The following is a 15,186-nucleotide window of genomic DNA, read 5'->3' on the forward strand; positions in this document are numbered from 1 at the left end:
TTTGTATTTTTTTTTTTTTTTTTAGTAGAGACGGGGTTTCACCGTGTTAGCCAGGATGGTCTCGATCTCCTGACCTCGTGATCCGCCCGTCTCGGCCTCCCAAAGTACTGGGATTACAGGCTTGAGCCACCGCGCCCGGCCTAAAAGAAAATTTTCATTCTGAAGACCATCACAAAAATATATTTTCTGTCAGAAATTGATTAATACTATAGAGAAGAAAATAGTTTGTGAGTCCTTGGATAAACAATATAATGTATTCTATAAATACTGTGTTTTTAAAAATACCAAATTCTGATGCAAATTTTTATGGGTATTATATTTGTTTTAATTTTATTGAATATGTTTTGTTTAATTTTAAACAAAATTTTAAATTTAATGCCACACATCAACAACCATCTGATCTTTGATAAACTCAACAGAACCAATCAATGGGGAAAGGATTCCCTATTTAATAAATGGCGTTGGGAAAATTGACTAGCCATATGCAGAAAACTGAAACTGGATCCCTTACTTACACCTTATACAAAAATTAACTTAAGATAGATTCAACACTTAAATGTAAGACCTAAAACCATAAAAACCCTAGAAAAAACCCTAGACAATACCATTCAGGACCTAGGCATGGGGAAAGACTTCATGACTAAAACACCAAAAGCAATGGCAATAAAAGTCAAAATTGACAAATTGGTTCTAATTAAACTAAAAAGCTTCTGCACAGCAAAAGAAACTATCATCAGAGTAAACAGACAACCAACAGAATGGAAGAAATTTTTTGCAATCTAGCCATCTGACAAAGGGCTAATATCCAGAATCTACAAGAAACTTAAACAAATTTACAAGAAAAAAAACAAACAACCCCATCAAAATGTGGGTGAAGGATATGAATAGACACTTCTCGAAAGAAGACATTTATGCGGCCAACTGACATATGAACAAAAGCTCATCGTCACTGGTCATTAGAGAAATACAAATCAAAACTACAGTAAGATACCATCTCATGCCAGTTAGAATGGTGATCATTAAAAGCTCAGGAAATGACAGATGCTGGAGAGGATGTGGAGAAATAGGAATGCCTTTACACTATTGGTGGGAGTGTAAATTAGTTCAATCATTGTGGAAGACAATGTGGCGATTCCTCAAGGACCTAGAACCAGAAATACCATTTGACCCAGCAATCCCGTTACTGGGTATATACTGAAAGGATTATAAATCATTCTACTATGACACATGCACAGGTATGTTTATTGCAGCACTGTTCACAATAGCAAAGACTTGGAACCAACCCAAATGCCCAGTGATAGACTGGATAAGTGATAGACTGGATAAAGAAAATATGGCACATATAAACCATGGAATACTATGCAGCCATAAAAAAAGAATGAAATAATGTCCTTTGCAGGGACATGAATGAAGCTGGAAACCATTATTCTCAGCAAACCAACACAAGAACAGAAGTCCAAACACTGCATGTTCTCACTTATAAGTGGGAGTTGAACAATAAGAACACATAGACACAGGGAGAGGAACATCACACACCGGAGCCTGTCAGAGGGTGGGAGGTTAGAGGTGGGATAGCATTAGGAGAAATACCTAATGCAGATGATAGGTTGATGGGTGCAGCAAACCACCATGGCACTTGTATACCTATGTAACAAACAAGCATATTCTGCACATGTACTCCAACTTATAGTTTTTTAAAAAATGCCTTTTTAAACCCTATGGAAATACATATAAATAACATAAAAATAATCAATAACCTACATATACATTTAACACCATAGGAATAACCCACTATAAAATACATAAGTTTGTGTGTGTGTGTGTGTGTGTGTGTGTGTGTGTGTTTTCCTCTGTTTTAATAAGAAACATTAAGAATAATTTGCAGTTCATAATCCAGGTGCATATCTTTTTATTTCTCTTTTAAAAAACATATAGGGAGATAATTCAAAGTATTTTAGAAGAACAGCAAATTACTTTGGATATAATGTTATTTCTTAGTCATATAAACATGTCCCTTCTATTCTGGGCTTTAATTGTATGTGTATGCTTGAGAGGAGGGAGGTCAATTGTAAACCCTCATAAGTATTTCCCCTTATTTATTAAAAGAGTTGGAATAAGCAAATTTGGTATTCTGGATTAACAGCATAAACATGTCTGTTTTTAACCCCCATCCCCACGTGGAACCACTGTTGTGGTAGTAGTATTTGGTGATTTAACTCCTTCATCTCAGGAAGGGATTTGAATTTGACTACCTAGAAGAAAGATTAGAATAGTTATTTACGGATTTAGCAGATATGATTTTTCATAGCCTGGCACCACTAAGAGGCAATTGTATTCTGGGAAGTAAGTGTCATAAACTAAAACACTGATTTGTTAAAAGCCTTTATATTAGACTATGGCTTATTTAAATATTAAGTTTCTATACTAAGTATGGCTTTGGGATATGTCCTTTCATAAAGTGTCCAACTCCACCTCCATAGCATGAGGGGATGAAAAAAAAAAATCTCACCAGTTGTTTTACAGATCTAGCCTTCCTGGGAGAGAAGAGAAGAGGAAGGAGACTGTCATTCATCCCCCAATACACTTCAATATCTGCTGAGGAAATAAAGATGGTTCCACAACCCTCAAGCTGCCTGTTTCCCGTGACTAGTGCCTTGGTGCTCAGCTATGCTATTCACAAAAGTCTCAAATTCTATCTCTTAGCATTGTGAGGTGACAGGGAATTAACCTTTAATACAAAAGATTATGTATGGTTTTAGAAACCTTCCTAATTTTAGTGTAACAGAGGAGTATGCAGCTTAGCCCACTTCTGAAAATATGCTCTCAGGGGCTCTACCGACTCTAGCAACATCAGGTCCTGATAGGCCTAGTAATTTTGCCCAGAATTTTATGAATTTTAAAGACATAGTGTAGACAGTACCAAGTATCTCTTTGCCGTATTAAGCAGAAGTGATATAGAAAACATTGTACAGAGTAGTTAAATAACAGGCAAAATTTTGGTGAATAATCTGCCCTCTACATTATGCAGAGTAGCATACCATACACATGCGTGTATAATAGTCCCTCTTTATCCACAGAGGATATGTTCCAGGCCATGCAGTGGGTGCCTGAAATCACAGATAGTACTTAATTTTACATACATACTATGTACTTTCCTATATAAACATGCCCATGATAAAGTTTAGTTTAGAAATTAGGCACAGTAAGAGATTAACAACAGTACCTCCTGGTAGAATTGAACAGTATACTGTAATAAAAGTTACGTGAACGTGTTTTCTCCCTCTTTCGAAACATCTTAACTGTACTGTATTCACCTATTTTCAGATCATGGTTGACTGTGAGTAAGCAAAACTGAAGATATTGTATGTAAATATACATACACACATATGTAAATTATTCTGAGTATCACTTTTAAAAGAAATGGTTTTAACAATGGCAAACCATTAGGCAGAGTCTGAATATGATACAATTCAGTTTTGTTCCATTTTCTCATAATGGAATACATAAAAGATCTGTATGTCTTCCCACATGACATTCTGAAATTATTGGTTGACTTTAAAGTAACAAAACCCCTTTGTTTGATCATCTAAAAATTAACTGGGATTCTTTAAACATCTTGCAATTGATTAGGTTTCTCTTCTTGTAGTCATGAGCTTAATGACTTAATCACCATTTTATAATAAAGTTGGGTTATTTCTATAACTGTTTTGAAGATAACTATGTTTATTATTTGTTTAAAAAGAGTTAATGTAATTAACTTGTACAAACATATTTATATGAAATAACCAATGTGCAGTATTTCTGTTTTCTTTGCTTAAATCTTGATTTGGAGGAATATAAAACTAGATCCATGGAAAATATAAAAATATCCTTTTTTCTTGTTAGTCTACTATTTATAACAGGTTTTCATAATAAAATATGCTTTGTATTGATTGCTTTTAAGAAATAAACATGTCTGATTATAAAATGCCATGGAGACTGACATGCATTAAGTTCAGTATTCAGAAAGGCAGTGTCATTCTAATACGAGAAATTATTCAATGTTACTCACCATGACCTTGAAGAATATACTAATAACAGTTTTCTCATTCAGAACACTTCCACATGTGACAATTCTTATTTCTTGTGGCATTTTAAGGAATGTTATTCGATCAACTATAAATATATCAGTCTACCTGTAAAAGTTCACTACCCAAATGTCAGTTCCATTTTCCATTTTTTCTTGATAAATAGATATTAAATATTTGAAGGAGGGAGTTGTTTCAAAAGTAGCCATGAGTTACCAGAAGATGATCATGTCATCCTGTTATGGCCTATTTTAGTCTGGTAGACAATGAGTGTCCTTTGGAAAGTTAAGGCGCTGTTGTGGCAGCCTCCAAGTACATTACCGAGCAGGTTATCCCAGACACTGGCTCATAAACCAAGGTGAGGTAAAATGCAGAGATCGTGTGACTTTAAAATCGCATTACTTTAAAACACAGCAAGTAACAAAGAAGAGAGAGAGTAGGTTAAAATTTAGGACAGCATGAAACTGGGGTAGAAGGAGCACACTACTTTCATCCTGTATTTACAAAGTTTCTCTCCATTTTTCTCTATTCTTTTTATCTCACCCATATCAAACTTCCCTTCTGATCATGTGCGTACAAAACCAGACTTAAGTCTGAACAAAGGGGTTCAGCAGACAGAAGATGCACGGAGAAAACACGTTCGCTCTATCAGAATGACTTAGGGCCAATTATTGCTTCCATAGTTTTATTTTCCCAAATAGCCTAACAGTTGTGCGTTTTATGTGTCTGAGAAAGAGCACATATGGGGCCAAAATGATACTGTACCATCTGTCACCAGCAAGAGGCCAGTTTAGGGTTGATGTAGCTCTCAATCTGGAAGTACAATGACCTGTACCTCTAACTGAACATTTCATTTATTTAATTAAAGATTGAGTAATTTTATATTTGTTCTATCCTTTTAATCACACATTCTGTTTACTCGATCTTTAATATGTCTTATAGATTTTCCTTACTCTATATTATACATTCTGTCTACACATCACAAAATATTAGATAATTTAATGTTCATAATTAGCACTTTTTAGGAGTTTTGTACATCTTTTATTGTATTTAGGTTTTGTTTTTCTGCAGCAGAATCAAAGATCTTCAAATAATACCGCAAAGACATTGTGAAAAAGAATTTGGTCTTGCAAAAAATATTGTTATATAATATCTAGCAAGTTGATTCAAGCAGTCGTTCACAACAAAAGTGCCCAGGCACCTGCAAAGTTTGGGAGCAATCAGCCTATATTGAACAAGATAATATAGGCAGTAACTGATTGTTGAAGTGGCTTAATGTGGCTAGTGTGAGTACTTTATTACCCTGTTAAAAATGTGGGGGGCACAAGAAGTGCCAGATTCTGTTTGGGCTGATGTTTCCCTCTTCTCTGTTATAATTTTGGATGGTGCCATGGACTGAATGTTTGTGTCACCTATAAATTCACATGTTGAAGCCCCCAACCCCTAAAGTGACTCTGCTTGGAAATTGGGCATTTATGGAGGTAATTAAGGGTAAATAAAGTCCTAAGGGTGGCACCTCGATCCAACAGAAGTAGTGACCTCATAAGAGGGAGTCTGTTATTTCTCTGTCTCTTCTATGCAAGGACACAGCAAGAAAGTGACTGCCTGAAAGCCGAAAGAAAGCCCTCGCAGAACCTGACCATGTTGACGCTCTGATCTCAGTCTTCCTGGGTCCAGATCTGTGAGAACACAAATGTCTGTTGTAAGCCACCTTGTCTATGGTATTTTGATATGGAAGCCAGACAAGACCAATACAGAGGGGTACCACAGAGGTATGCTTTGATCTTTACCTAACTTTTTCAGTAATGACTTGCTCACTAAGTTAAAGAAACCTACATGCAATAGGCAGATTGTGTCCTTGCAAATTCCCCTAATGGACTCACAGAAAAAAAAAAAAAAAAAGTTATGTTATTAAAGTTAAAATGAAAAAGCATCTAAAAGATCTTAAGCTTGGCTTTGTTCCACTAAATAACTACTTTAACCCCAGCCATTTTGACAGTTGACAAACTAAATTCTAGACTGATGGCTATGGCCCAAACTTTTCACCCTATAGTATTTTGCTCAGAATTCCTGACTTCTAGCCTCACTGCTGGAAGACTGGCCATTTGCTTTGCTGTTTTCTGGTTTAACGTGAGTGACTGCTGTCTCAGCTGAAACTTTGCTTATTCTAGAAAAATGGATTGTCTCTCCAAAATTGCTGTGTAGAGGTTTCCTGCTTTATTTAATTTATTTTTTTTCCAGGCTGCATTTTTTTCTAATCTGACTCAAAATATAATTGCTCAATATACTCCTATCATGCAAAAAGAAATTAAACAAAAGTAGATTTAGTCTATATACCTTATTTACTAATTTAGATAACTTTGGTGTTTATAATACACTGACTCAGAAATACTTTTTTCTTAATAATTGCTGTTTCTGGATATAAATATAAATGGTGAAAGATGAAAATTGGAAATTGTTGCTGAGATGATCATTGCTAGCTGTGAAGCATTCTCCAGATTTCAATTATTGGCAGCTGATAACATACTTTTCAGCATATTTCAGGCAAATATCAAATAGAAGAGAAAGGAGAGCCTTTCCCTTTCTAACAATTTTTTTTCCCCAGCATTTGTTCATTTTTCCTTAGGATTTGGTGTCCACGGATAGTGGCAATATTAATGTGGTAAAGCAGTAACATGGCTATCTAAGGTGTAACCATTAGACTATGCTTGTGAAAGCAGCTAAGAGAGCTCATACTGAAAATACATATTTGGTGTTTAATATGAGAAACATGTCAAAAGGTATAATCTCATATTATCTCTTTTTTGTGTTTTATTTTTGTATGAAATTCAGTTGATAGTATAAACAAAGCTTTTAATTCACCTTCGTGCTTTATTAATTCAGATGATCTCACGGCACTTCAAAACATATTTTTAAAGAGCCACTTATGCTAGTAACGGTACATTTTTTGTGTGTCATTATTCAAACTTAGTAGTTGAGGTGCTTATCAGCAATATTCAGAAATAGGATGAAAACAAAGAATAGCCAGCATAGAGATTCTCAAAGAAAGACATTAATTTAAATAGAATAATTTATACACATATATGGTAGTTGTTTATATTTGAATAATTTCATATGAATATTTAGTACATAGATCTTATTCTTAGTTTGCTAGTATATTTTGGTTTATTTATATAAATATGTCAATCAGTAAATTCTAAGCCAACAGTGGACGTTTTAAAATCCATCCTAACAGTTCAAGAAATTGTAGATTTTAAAGTAAGGTAGAGATGAAGTAAGCGAGTTCATTACTTGCTATAATCATTTGCTTTTCATTCAAATCTTGAATCTCTGCCCCCAGGGTATCAGTTTAGAATAATAATATTTTAAAGGTAATATTCAAAAACCAGAAAGTTGCTGCTTTTATTTTTTTCTTTTATTCTACTGCTGGTTTACTTTGAGCAGTTGTTTCCATACTGCTTAGGGTCTGACAAGGCTTCAATCAAAGAGCTGGCCAGCTCTGTTTCTCTCTATAGCTTGGACTCCTCCTCCAAGCTTAAGTATTTGTTGGCAGCCTTAAGGTTTCACTCAGCGTGACTAAACTGCAGACCCTAACATCCTTCTTCTTAGAGCATTGTTTTAGACATTCTGAACCTAAATTATTTCACTGTCCTTTTGAGGTATGTATTAGTCTATTCTCATACTGTTATAAAGAAACTACCCGAGACTGGGTAATTTATAAAGGAAAGAGGTTTAATTGACTCACAGTTCCACTTTGCGGGGGCAGCCTCAGGAAACTTACCATAGGGCAGAAGGTGAAGCGGAAGCAGGCATTTCTCTATGAGGAGGCGGAAGAGAAGAGTAACTGAAGGAAGAACTTCCAAATACTTATAAAACCATCAGATCTCATGAGAACTCCCTCACTATCACAAGAACAGCATGGGGGAAACTGCCCCCATGATCCAATCACCTCCTACTAGGTCTCTCCCTCAACACCTGGGGGTTACAATTCAAGATGAGATTTGGATACAGATACAAAACCTAAGTATATCAAAGTGCAGACTCTTTTGAAAGCTTCTTACCACTTTTACAACCCAAGAAGACCTTTCTGAAGGGCCTGGGAACCACCTCTTTGAAACGTGAACATTAAGGAAGATGGTGCCCCCATCTTTCAGGTTCTATGGGAGGATAGGAGTCTAACTTCTGTCCAAGTATTGCTCCAAGTTGTAAACTACCTCCTGTCATGAAGACCAGAGAAAGTTTTATTTTCTTTGGTGTAAGGCCAGTTAGGAAACAGATATAACTTTCTACTTGTTTATTGTTGGCTTGAATTTTGTTTTAAAAAGAATAAAATGTGTTTAGGTTTTGTTGAAGAATTTTGTAATTGATATGAGAAGTTTTATTTTTATTTTATTTATTTTTTTAACAAAAGATAGTTTCTATACAATCTGCTGCACAAGCATTTTTAGAACTTGAAATAAACATTACAATTCTGAAGTGAGAGGCAACTCCAGAGCAGTGTGTTATAATGTAAATTTCTTGGGGTTTACAATTAGTATAGTCTTGAGCCTCAGCTTAGGCACTCATATACCTTTTGATAGTAACTATGATACTGATCTCTTTGTCAATAGACAGCGGTTTTGTGAGAATTAAATAAGAAAAAAATGTGGTATGTATATACAATGAAATATTATTCAGCCTTAAAAAAAGAAATTCTGATATTTGCAATAAAACAGTTGAACCTGAATGATATTATGTTAAATGAATAAGCCAGGCACAGAAAGATAAATGCCTCAGGATCTCATATGTGGAATCTAAAGAAGTTGAACTCAGAAGTAAAGAGTAGAATGCTGGTTACAAGAGGCTGGTAGCTGAAGGGTGAGGAAATGGTTGAAGGATACAAAATTTCAGTTAGATAGGAAGAGTAAGTTCAAGACACCCATTGTACAACACGGTGACTATAGTTAATGTGTTACGCTTTGAAAAAGCTAAGAAAGTACATTTTAATTGTCCTTGCCACAAAAATATAAAAAATACCTGTGTTAATTAGCTAGATTGAGTTTATACATATTTCAGAACATCATGTTGTGCATAATACTTACATGCAATTTGTATTTTTCAGTTAAAAATAAAATAAATGAGAAAAATATATGTGAAATTCCTTTGAGCAATAGTACATACTCCTCATGCAGTCAAAAAACATTTCTACTAGACCAGAATCTAGTAGTTAAGAATTTGGGATGATTACAACAGATTATACTTTGTCCTCAGGGATCTTACAGTCTAACTGGTAAAATACATATTATATGAAAAATAAACTTGTTATGAATTAAATGGAAACAAAAGTACTAAACATGATGTGTTCAGGAAAATATGTAATTCACATCTAGTAATTTAGGTGGCAAGAAAAATAAAATATGGGGTACAATATTGACTTCATTGTTACTAATTTGTTATTTTATTTTTGTAAATTCGAAACAGTGCTTTATGGGTTATCTGTCATTGACCATTAAATTGAATGATGTGTTAATACCAAAAGAAAATGTAAAAAGCATTTCTAGATATTACCTTAAACATTTGTGCCTAATAGATAGAAATTGTAAGCAAAGCAAGAACAGTCACTTTCAATATATTACAACGTTTAAACCTGAAATAGAATCATCTACATTTAGCTGAGCTTTTACATTTAAAACAAATATTCTTACCTTTTAATTTATTAATGTTTCAATCATTTCATATTTATATTTGTACATTAGATCTTAGTAAAACTTAGAGATAGTGACTATTCAAAAACATGTTTTAAAGAAATATATATGTATATATGTAAAAAGTTTTAATGTTTTAATGAAACGGCTTCATTTTTAATAAAAATGTTTTGATGAAGTAAATATATATGTGTGTGTGTGTGTGTGTATATATATATATATATTCCTACTGATACAGGAGGGGAGCAGGGAAGTGATGGGTAGAGAAAGGCAGGGTTCTTGGTGAGGGCTCTGCCCTAGACCCTGTGCACATGGACCTAAGTGAGGACAAGCATTTCTGTTTTCAAGCCCAAAAAGTTGACTTTTGGCCGGCCATGCCCGCCATCCTGTGCCCACATAGACCCGAGAGGCCTTAGTGGGCACACAAACAAGTGGCTGGACACTGAGAGGAGCAGAAGAGCACACCGACAGACACCAGCAGATGCTGGCAGGCCACTGACAGCAGGATGACGTGGAATTCAGTCCAGGGCGGTCAGAGGAGAGTCCAGCCGCTGGGCGGCCCGACTCCAGGGGAAGACCACCTTCCCATTCCATCTCGCTACTGGCCTCCCCATCCATCTCACTGAGAGCTTCTCCGGCCCTTCAATGAAACCTTGCACCCGTCCTCCAAGTCCATGTGTGACCTGATTTTTTTGGTATAAACCTGGGATACAGAAAGCCCTCTGTCCTTGCCTTAAGGCAGATAAGGCAGAGGGTCTAGTTGAGCTGATTAACACAAGCCGCCTGCAGACAGCAAAACTGAAATGGTACTGATGGAAATTTTAAGCCTTGAAGCTAGAAGTGATCACCAGGAAGTTAATGTAATGGAGAATAGTATAATGTGCTAAACTCTGGTGTACTTCCACATTTAAAGAGGAAGAGGAAGATCTAGCAAGAATGACTAAGAATGGTAGGCCCTGTGCTAACTATTTGTGTAGTACGTAGAAGTGAAGTGAAGAACGTGCTTTTAGAAAGAATTGCTGAATGAGTAAAGTGAGGATTCAGTACGTGAGGATTGAAAAGATGAAAGTGATTATTGATCTTGATGAAAACCATCTTGGCAAAATACTGAGATAACGCCTTATTGAAGAGAAAGTATAGTGGGGAAATGGCATAGGAGGTTCGAGTGGAAAAATACTTTTGAGGTTTTCCCTATAAGAAAGTATAGATATAAGGTTGAGAAATTCTGGAAGAGGAGAGTCTACAAAAAATAAATTGATTTTTTTTTAAATCTGTAAAATGGAAGCTACTTTACCCAAAAAGGATTTTGGTAAGAAGCAAATATGAATGCAGCTTACTGTACCATCCATGCTAACCCCTTCTATCTGTCTCTCTGAATTAAATGGCTACTGAGGTTTGTTAGTTTTCCTTTACTTCATTTTTGTAGGGTGGCAGGAATAATATTGGAAAAAATAATGTTTACATGGAGTTTACCATCTTCAGCTGATAAAAAGCCTGGATACTATAAAAAGAGTTCTGAAGTTGGGAGATGAATGTAGCAGATCCCAAATGTAGATCACTCCCAGAAATCCTTGACATTTGAGAAAGTCGAAAGTGGTCCCATGGAATTGTGCTTAGGATTCCTGCTTCACCCATACCAGTAAATATTTGGAATTGCTACCTGATTATTTTATCCCTAAAATGTGGAAGTTATGAGGTGACCTGGGAGGATGTAGTTTTTTGGAAAGTTCATTAGCAGATGACAGGGAGTCAGGCTACAATCCTGCCCATCAACAAAACTTCACCTTCTAACTTGTGTAATACCAGCCCACTTGGGGTATTCTAGTAACTGGAACTGAGTTTATTGAGCTGAAAAAGAAAAATAACAACCTAGGAAGACTAGCAGCCAAAAATCAGAACAGAAGTTTGGCCTTTTAGAGCCACTGGAAAAGTCAGAAGACAGCATCTGTGAGAAAATAAATAATGAGAATATGTAAAATTATTCATACTTCCAGGCCGGGCGCGGTGGCTCAAGCCTGTAATCCCAGCACTTTGGGAGGCCGAGACGGGCGGATCACGAGGTCAGGAGATCGAGACCATCCTGGCTAACACCGTGAAACCCCGTCTCTACTAAAAATACAAAAAACTAGCCGGGCGAGGTGGCGGGCGCCTGTAGTCCCAGCTACTCCGGAGGCTGAGGCAGGAGAATGGCGTGAACCAGGGAGGCAGAGCTTGCAGTGAGCTGAGATCCAGCCACTGCACTCCAGCCTGGGCGATAGAGCAAGACTCCGTCTCAAAAAAAAAAAAAAAAAAAAAAAAAAAAAAAATTATTCATACTTCCAAATTGCTGCATAACAAATTGTCATATAGTTAGCAGAATAAAAATACACATAGGTATTAACTTCCGTGTCTATGTGTCAAGAGTTAGACCCATGGCTGAGATGGATCCTCTGCATGGTTTAAAATCCAGGTATTTTCCAGAGCTGGATTCGGATTTGGAGGCTCAACTGGAAACACACCACCTCTAAAAGCATTCAGATTGTTGGCAGAATTCTTGTTTGTGTGAGTGGCTGTAGAACTGAGGACTATAGCTTCTTGCTACCTGGAGGTTCCACTCAGCTTCTGGAGATTCCTGCATTGCTTGTCAATGGCAGGTTACTTGATTGGACCAGCAAGGAGAAGTTCTAGAGTGAATCTGTTGGCAAGACAGAGTTTATTTAACATAACACAAGGTAGCAACACACCATCACTTTTGAAATATTCTATAAGTTGAGGAAAGTGACAGTTCCAGCAGGGGAAGAGGATTATACAAAGGTGTGATCACTGTGAAAAAGGGAATGTGGGTGATCATCTTATAGTCTGCCATCCACAGGTGGTAATTACAGCAGGTATTTTGAGGCTGAATTCATAAAATCAATAATTCCTACAAAAATAATGTGGTAAATAGATTGAAATATACATCTATGTGTTTGTGTGTGTGTGTGTGTGTGTGTGTGTGTGTGTGTATGGTTTGTTTTTGATACAGAGTCTCACTCTGTCACCAGGGCTGGAGTGCAGTGGCACGATCTCGGCTCACTGCAACCTCCACCTCCCTAGTTCAAGTGATTCTCCTGCCTCAGCTTCCCACATAGCTGGGACTACAGGCGCTTGCCACCACGCCCAGCTAATTTTTAGAGATGGGGTTTCACCATATTGGACAGAATGGTCTCGATCTCTTGACCTTGTGATCTGCCTGCTTCAGCCTCCCAAAGTGCTGGGATTACAGGCGTGAGCCACCGCCCCCGGCCTTTTATTTGTCTGTTTGTTTGAGACGGCGTCTCACTCTGTTGCCCAGGCGGCAGTGCAGTGGCGCGATCTCGGCTCACTGCAAGCTCCGCCTCCCGAGTTCGCGCCATTCTCCTGCCTTAACCTCCCAAGTAGCTGGGACTACAGGCGCCACCACCAGGCCCAGCTAATTTTTGTATTTGTGGTCGAGACGGGGTTTCACTGCGTTGGCCAGGAAGGTCTCGATCTCCTGACCTCGTGATCCACCCGCCTCCGCCTCCCAAAGTGCTGGGATTACAGGCCAGAGCCACTCCTGGCCTTTTTTTTTTTTTTTTTTCTTTTTTTTACTTTTTTTGAGACAGAGTCTCACTCTGTCACCAGGTCTGCAGTGCAATGGCGCGATCTCGGCTCACTGCAAGCTCTGCCTCCCGGGTTCACGCCATTCTCCCGCCTCAGCCTCCAAGTACTTCCCGAGTACCCGAGCACCCGCCACCAGGCCTGGCTAATTTGTTGTATTTTTAGTAGAGATGGAGTTTTACCGTGTTAGCCAAGATGAAATTGAAGTATATTTTTAATAACTTTTCAGAATATGATGTCATCTTTCTCCAGAGAGGACTTACTCATTTTGCTGCTGCCCAGAGAAAGGAGGGGAACTGGTTGTTTCAATTCAGGTAGATTAGGGTGAGTTAAAGCTGGAATGCATTTAATGTAAGGCTCATTTTACATTTGGTTTGTGCCTGTCCCTGTGTGTAGTTTTAGAGCATTCAGTTAAGAGTCTAATGTTTTGGCTAGAGGAGGTGGCTGATGCCTGTTATCCTAGCACTTTGGGAGGACGAGGTGGGCAGATCACCTGAGTTCACGAGTTCAAGTCCAACCTGACCAATACGGTGAAACCCCATCTCTACTAAATACAAAAAATTAGTGGGATGTGGTGGTGGATGCCTGTAATCTAAGCTACTTGGGAGGCTGAGGCAGGAGAATCGCTTGAACCCGGGAGGCAGGCGGACGTTGCAATGAGCCAAGATTGCACCATTGCACTCCTGCCTGGTCAACAACAGTAAACACTCTGTCTCAAAAAAAAAAAAAAAAAAAAAAAAAAAAAAAAAAAAAAAGTGACGTTTCACCAGAAACCCTCTCTGGGAACGTCCTATATTTTAAAATTTCTTCCTAAAATAATGAGACTGAAAAAAAATCCTTTATTTTCTGCAGAGTTTTTAAATTTACATATTAAATGTCCCATCTTGCACAGCTTCTGCATCATAAACTGTTTTCAGGTTAAAAGAGTACGTATCATTAGTTGGACTCTCCTAAATTATTTGCTTCTTATAATCTTCACCACTCTACTCCTTGTTGGTTCCGAATTTCCGATGCCACTACACATATTTTTAAAAAACATTATTTCATTGTTGAAGTTGTTTCTTTCAGAAGTATGGGTCTCCCACAATTTTTTTTTATCCTACAATAAATCAGTGGCCCTTAATTTTTTATCTAAAAATATTACGCATTTTTCACTTTTTATGCCACCTTTCCTATTCTCTCTGTCATTTTATTACCTCATATTTCTCTTTTTTTTTTTGAGTCCATTTTTCTCTGGAGAGGTTAAGAACTATTTTCCTTTATTTCATTTATGTAACTTTTTTTCTTTTGGTTTATTTATTGCATGTAACTTTTTTTCTATCCTTCTCTTTCATTTTAGAGTCTGCAAGTCTTTCAAGAATAATGTGGAAAAGATAGTTTAAACTGGAAAAAAACTAGTGCCCTATATTTTATATGTTGCCTGAAAAAACTCACAGAAATTCTTCATATCTCTGACCGTTATAAATATCTGTTCCATTATGTTTTGCTGCATAACAAACTACCCCAAATCTTAGTGGCATAAAACAATAGTCATTTTCATGTATCTGATCAGTTTGTTCCATTCCACATGTCAATAGATGTCACACAGTGTTTTTTATTTGGCTGAGAGGCTGGTCTGAACCATCCAAGATAGCTTCCTTTACATGGTTTTTGTCTTGGCAGGGAGAGTTAGTAGTCTGGGCTCAAATGGGAATGTTGATCAGAGTACCTAAAAGAAGTGTCAACAGTGTTGTAGATAGACTTCTTATATGACAGTTCAGGCCTCCCTGAGTGTTGTAAAACTCCTAGATGAAAGATGAGATTCTTATGTTCTTGCTTCAATGTTCTAGAATATA

The sequence above is a fragment of the Macaca nemestrina genome, chromosome 5 (genome assembly GCF_043159975.1).
Source record: "Macaca nemestrina isolate mMacNem1 chromosome 5, mMacNem.hap1, whole genome shotgun sequence".
Lineage (NCBI taxonomy): Eukaryota > Metazoa > Chordata > Mammalia > Primates > Cercopithecidae > Macaca > Macaca nemestrina.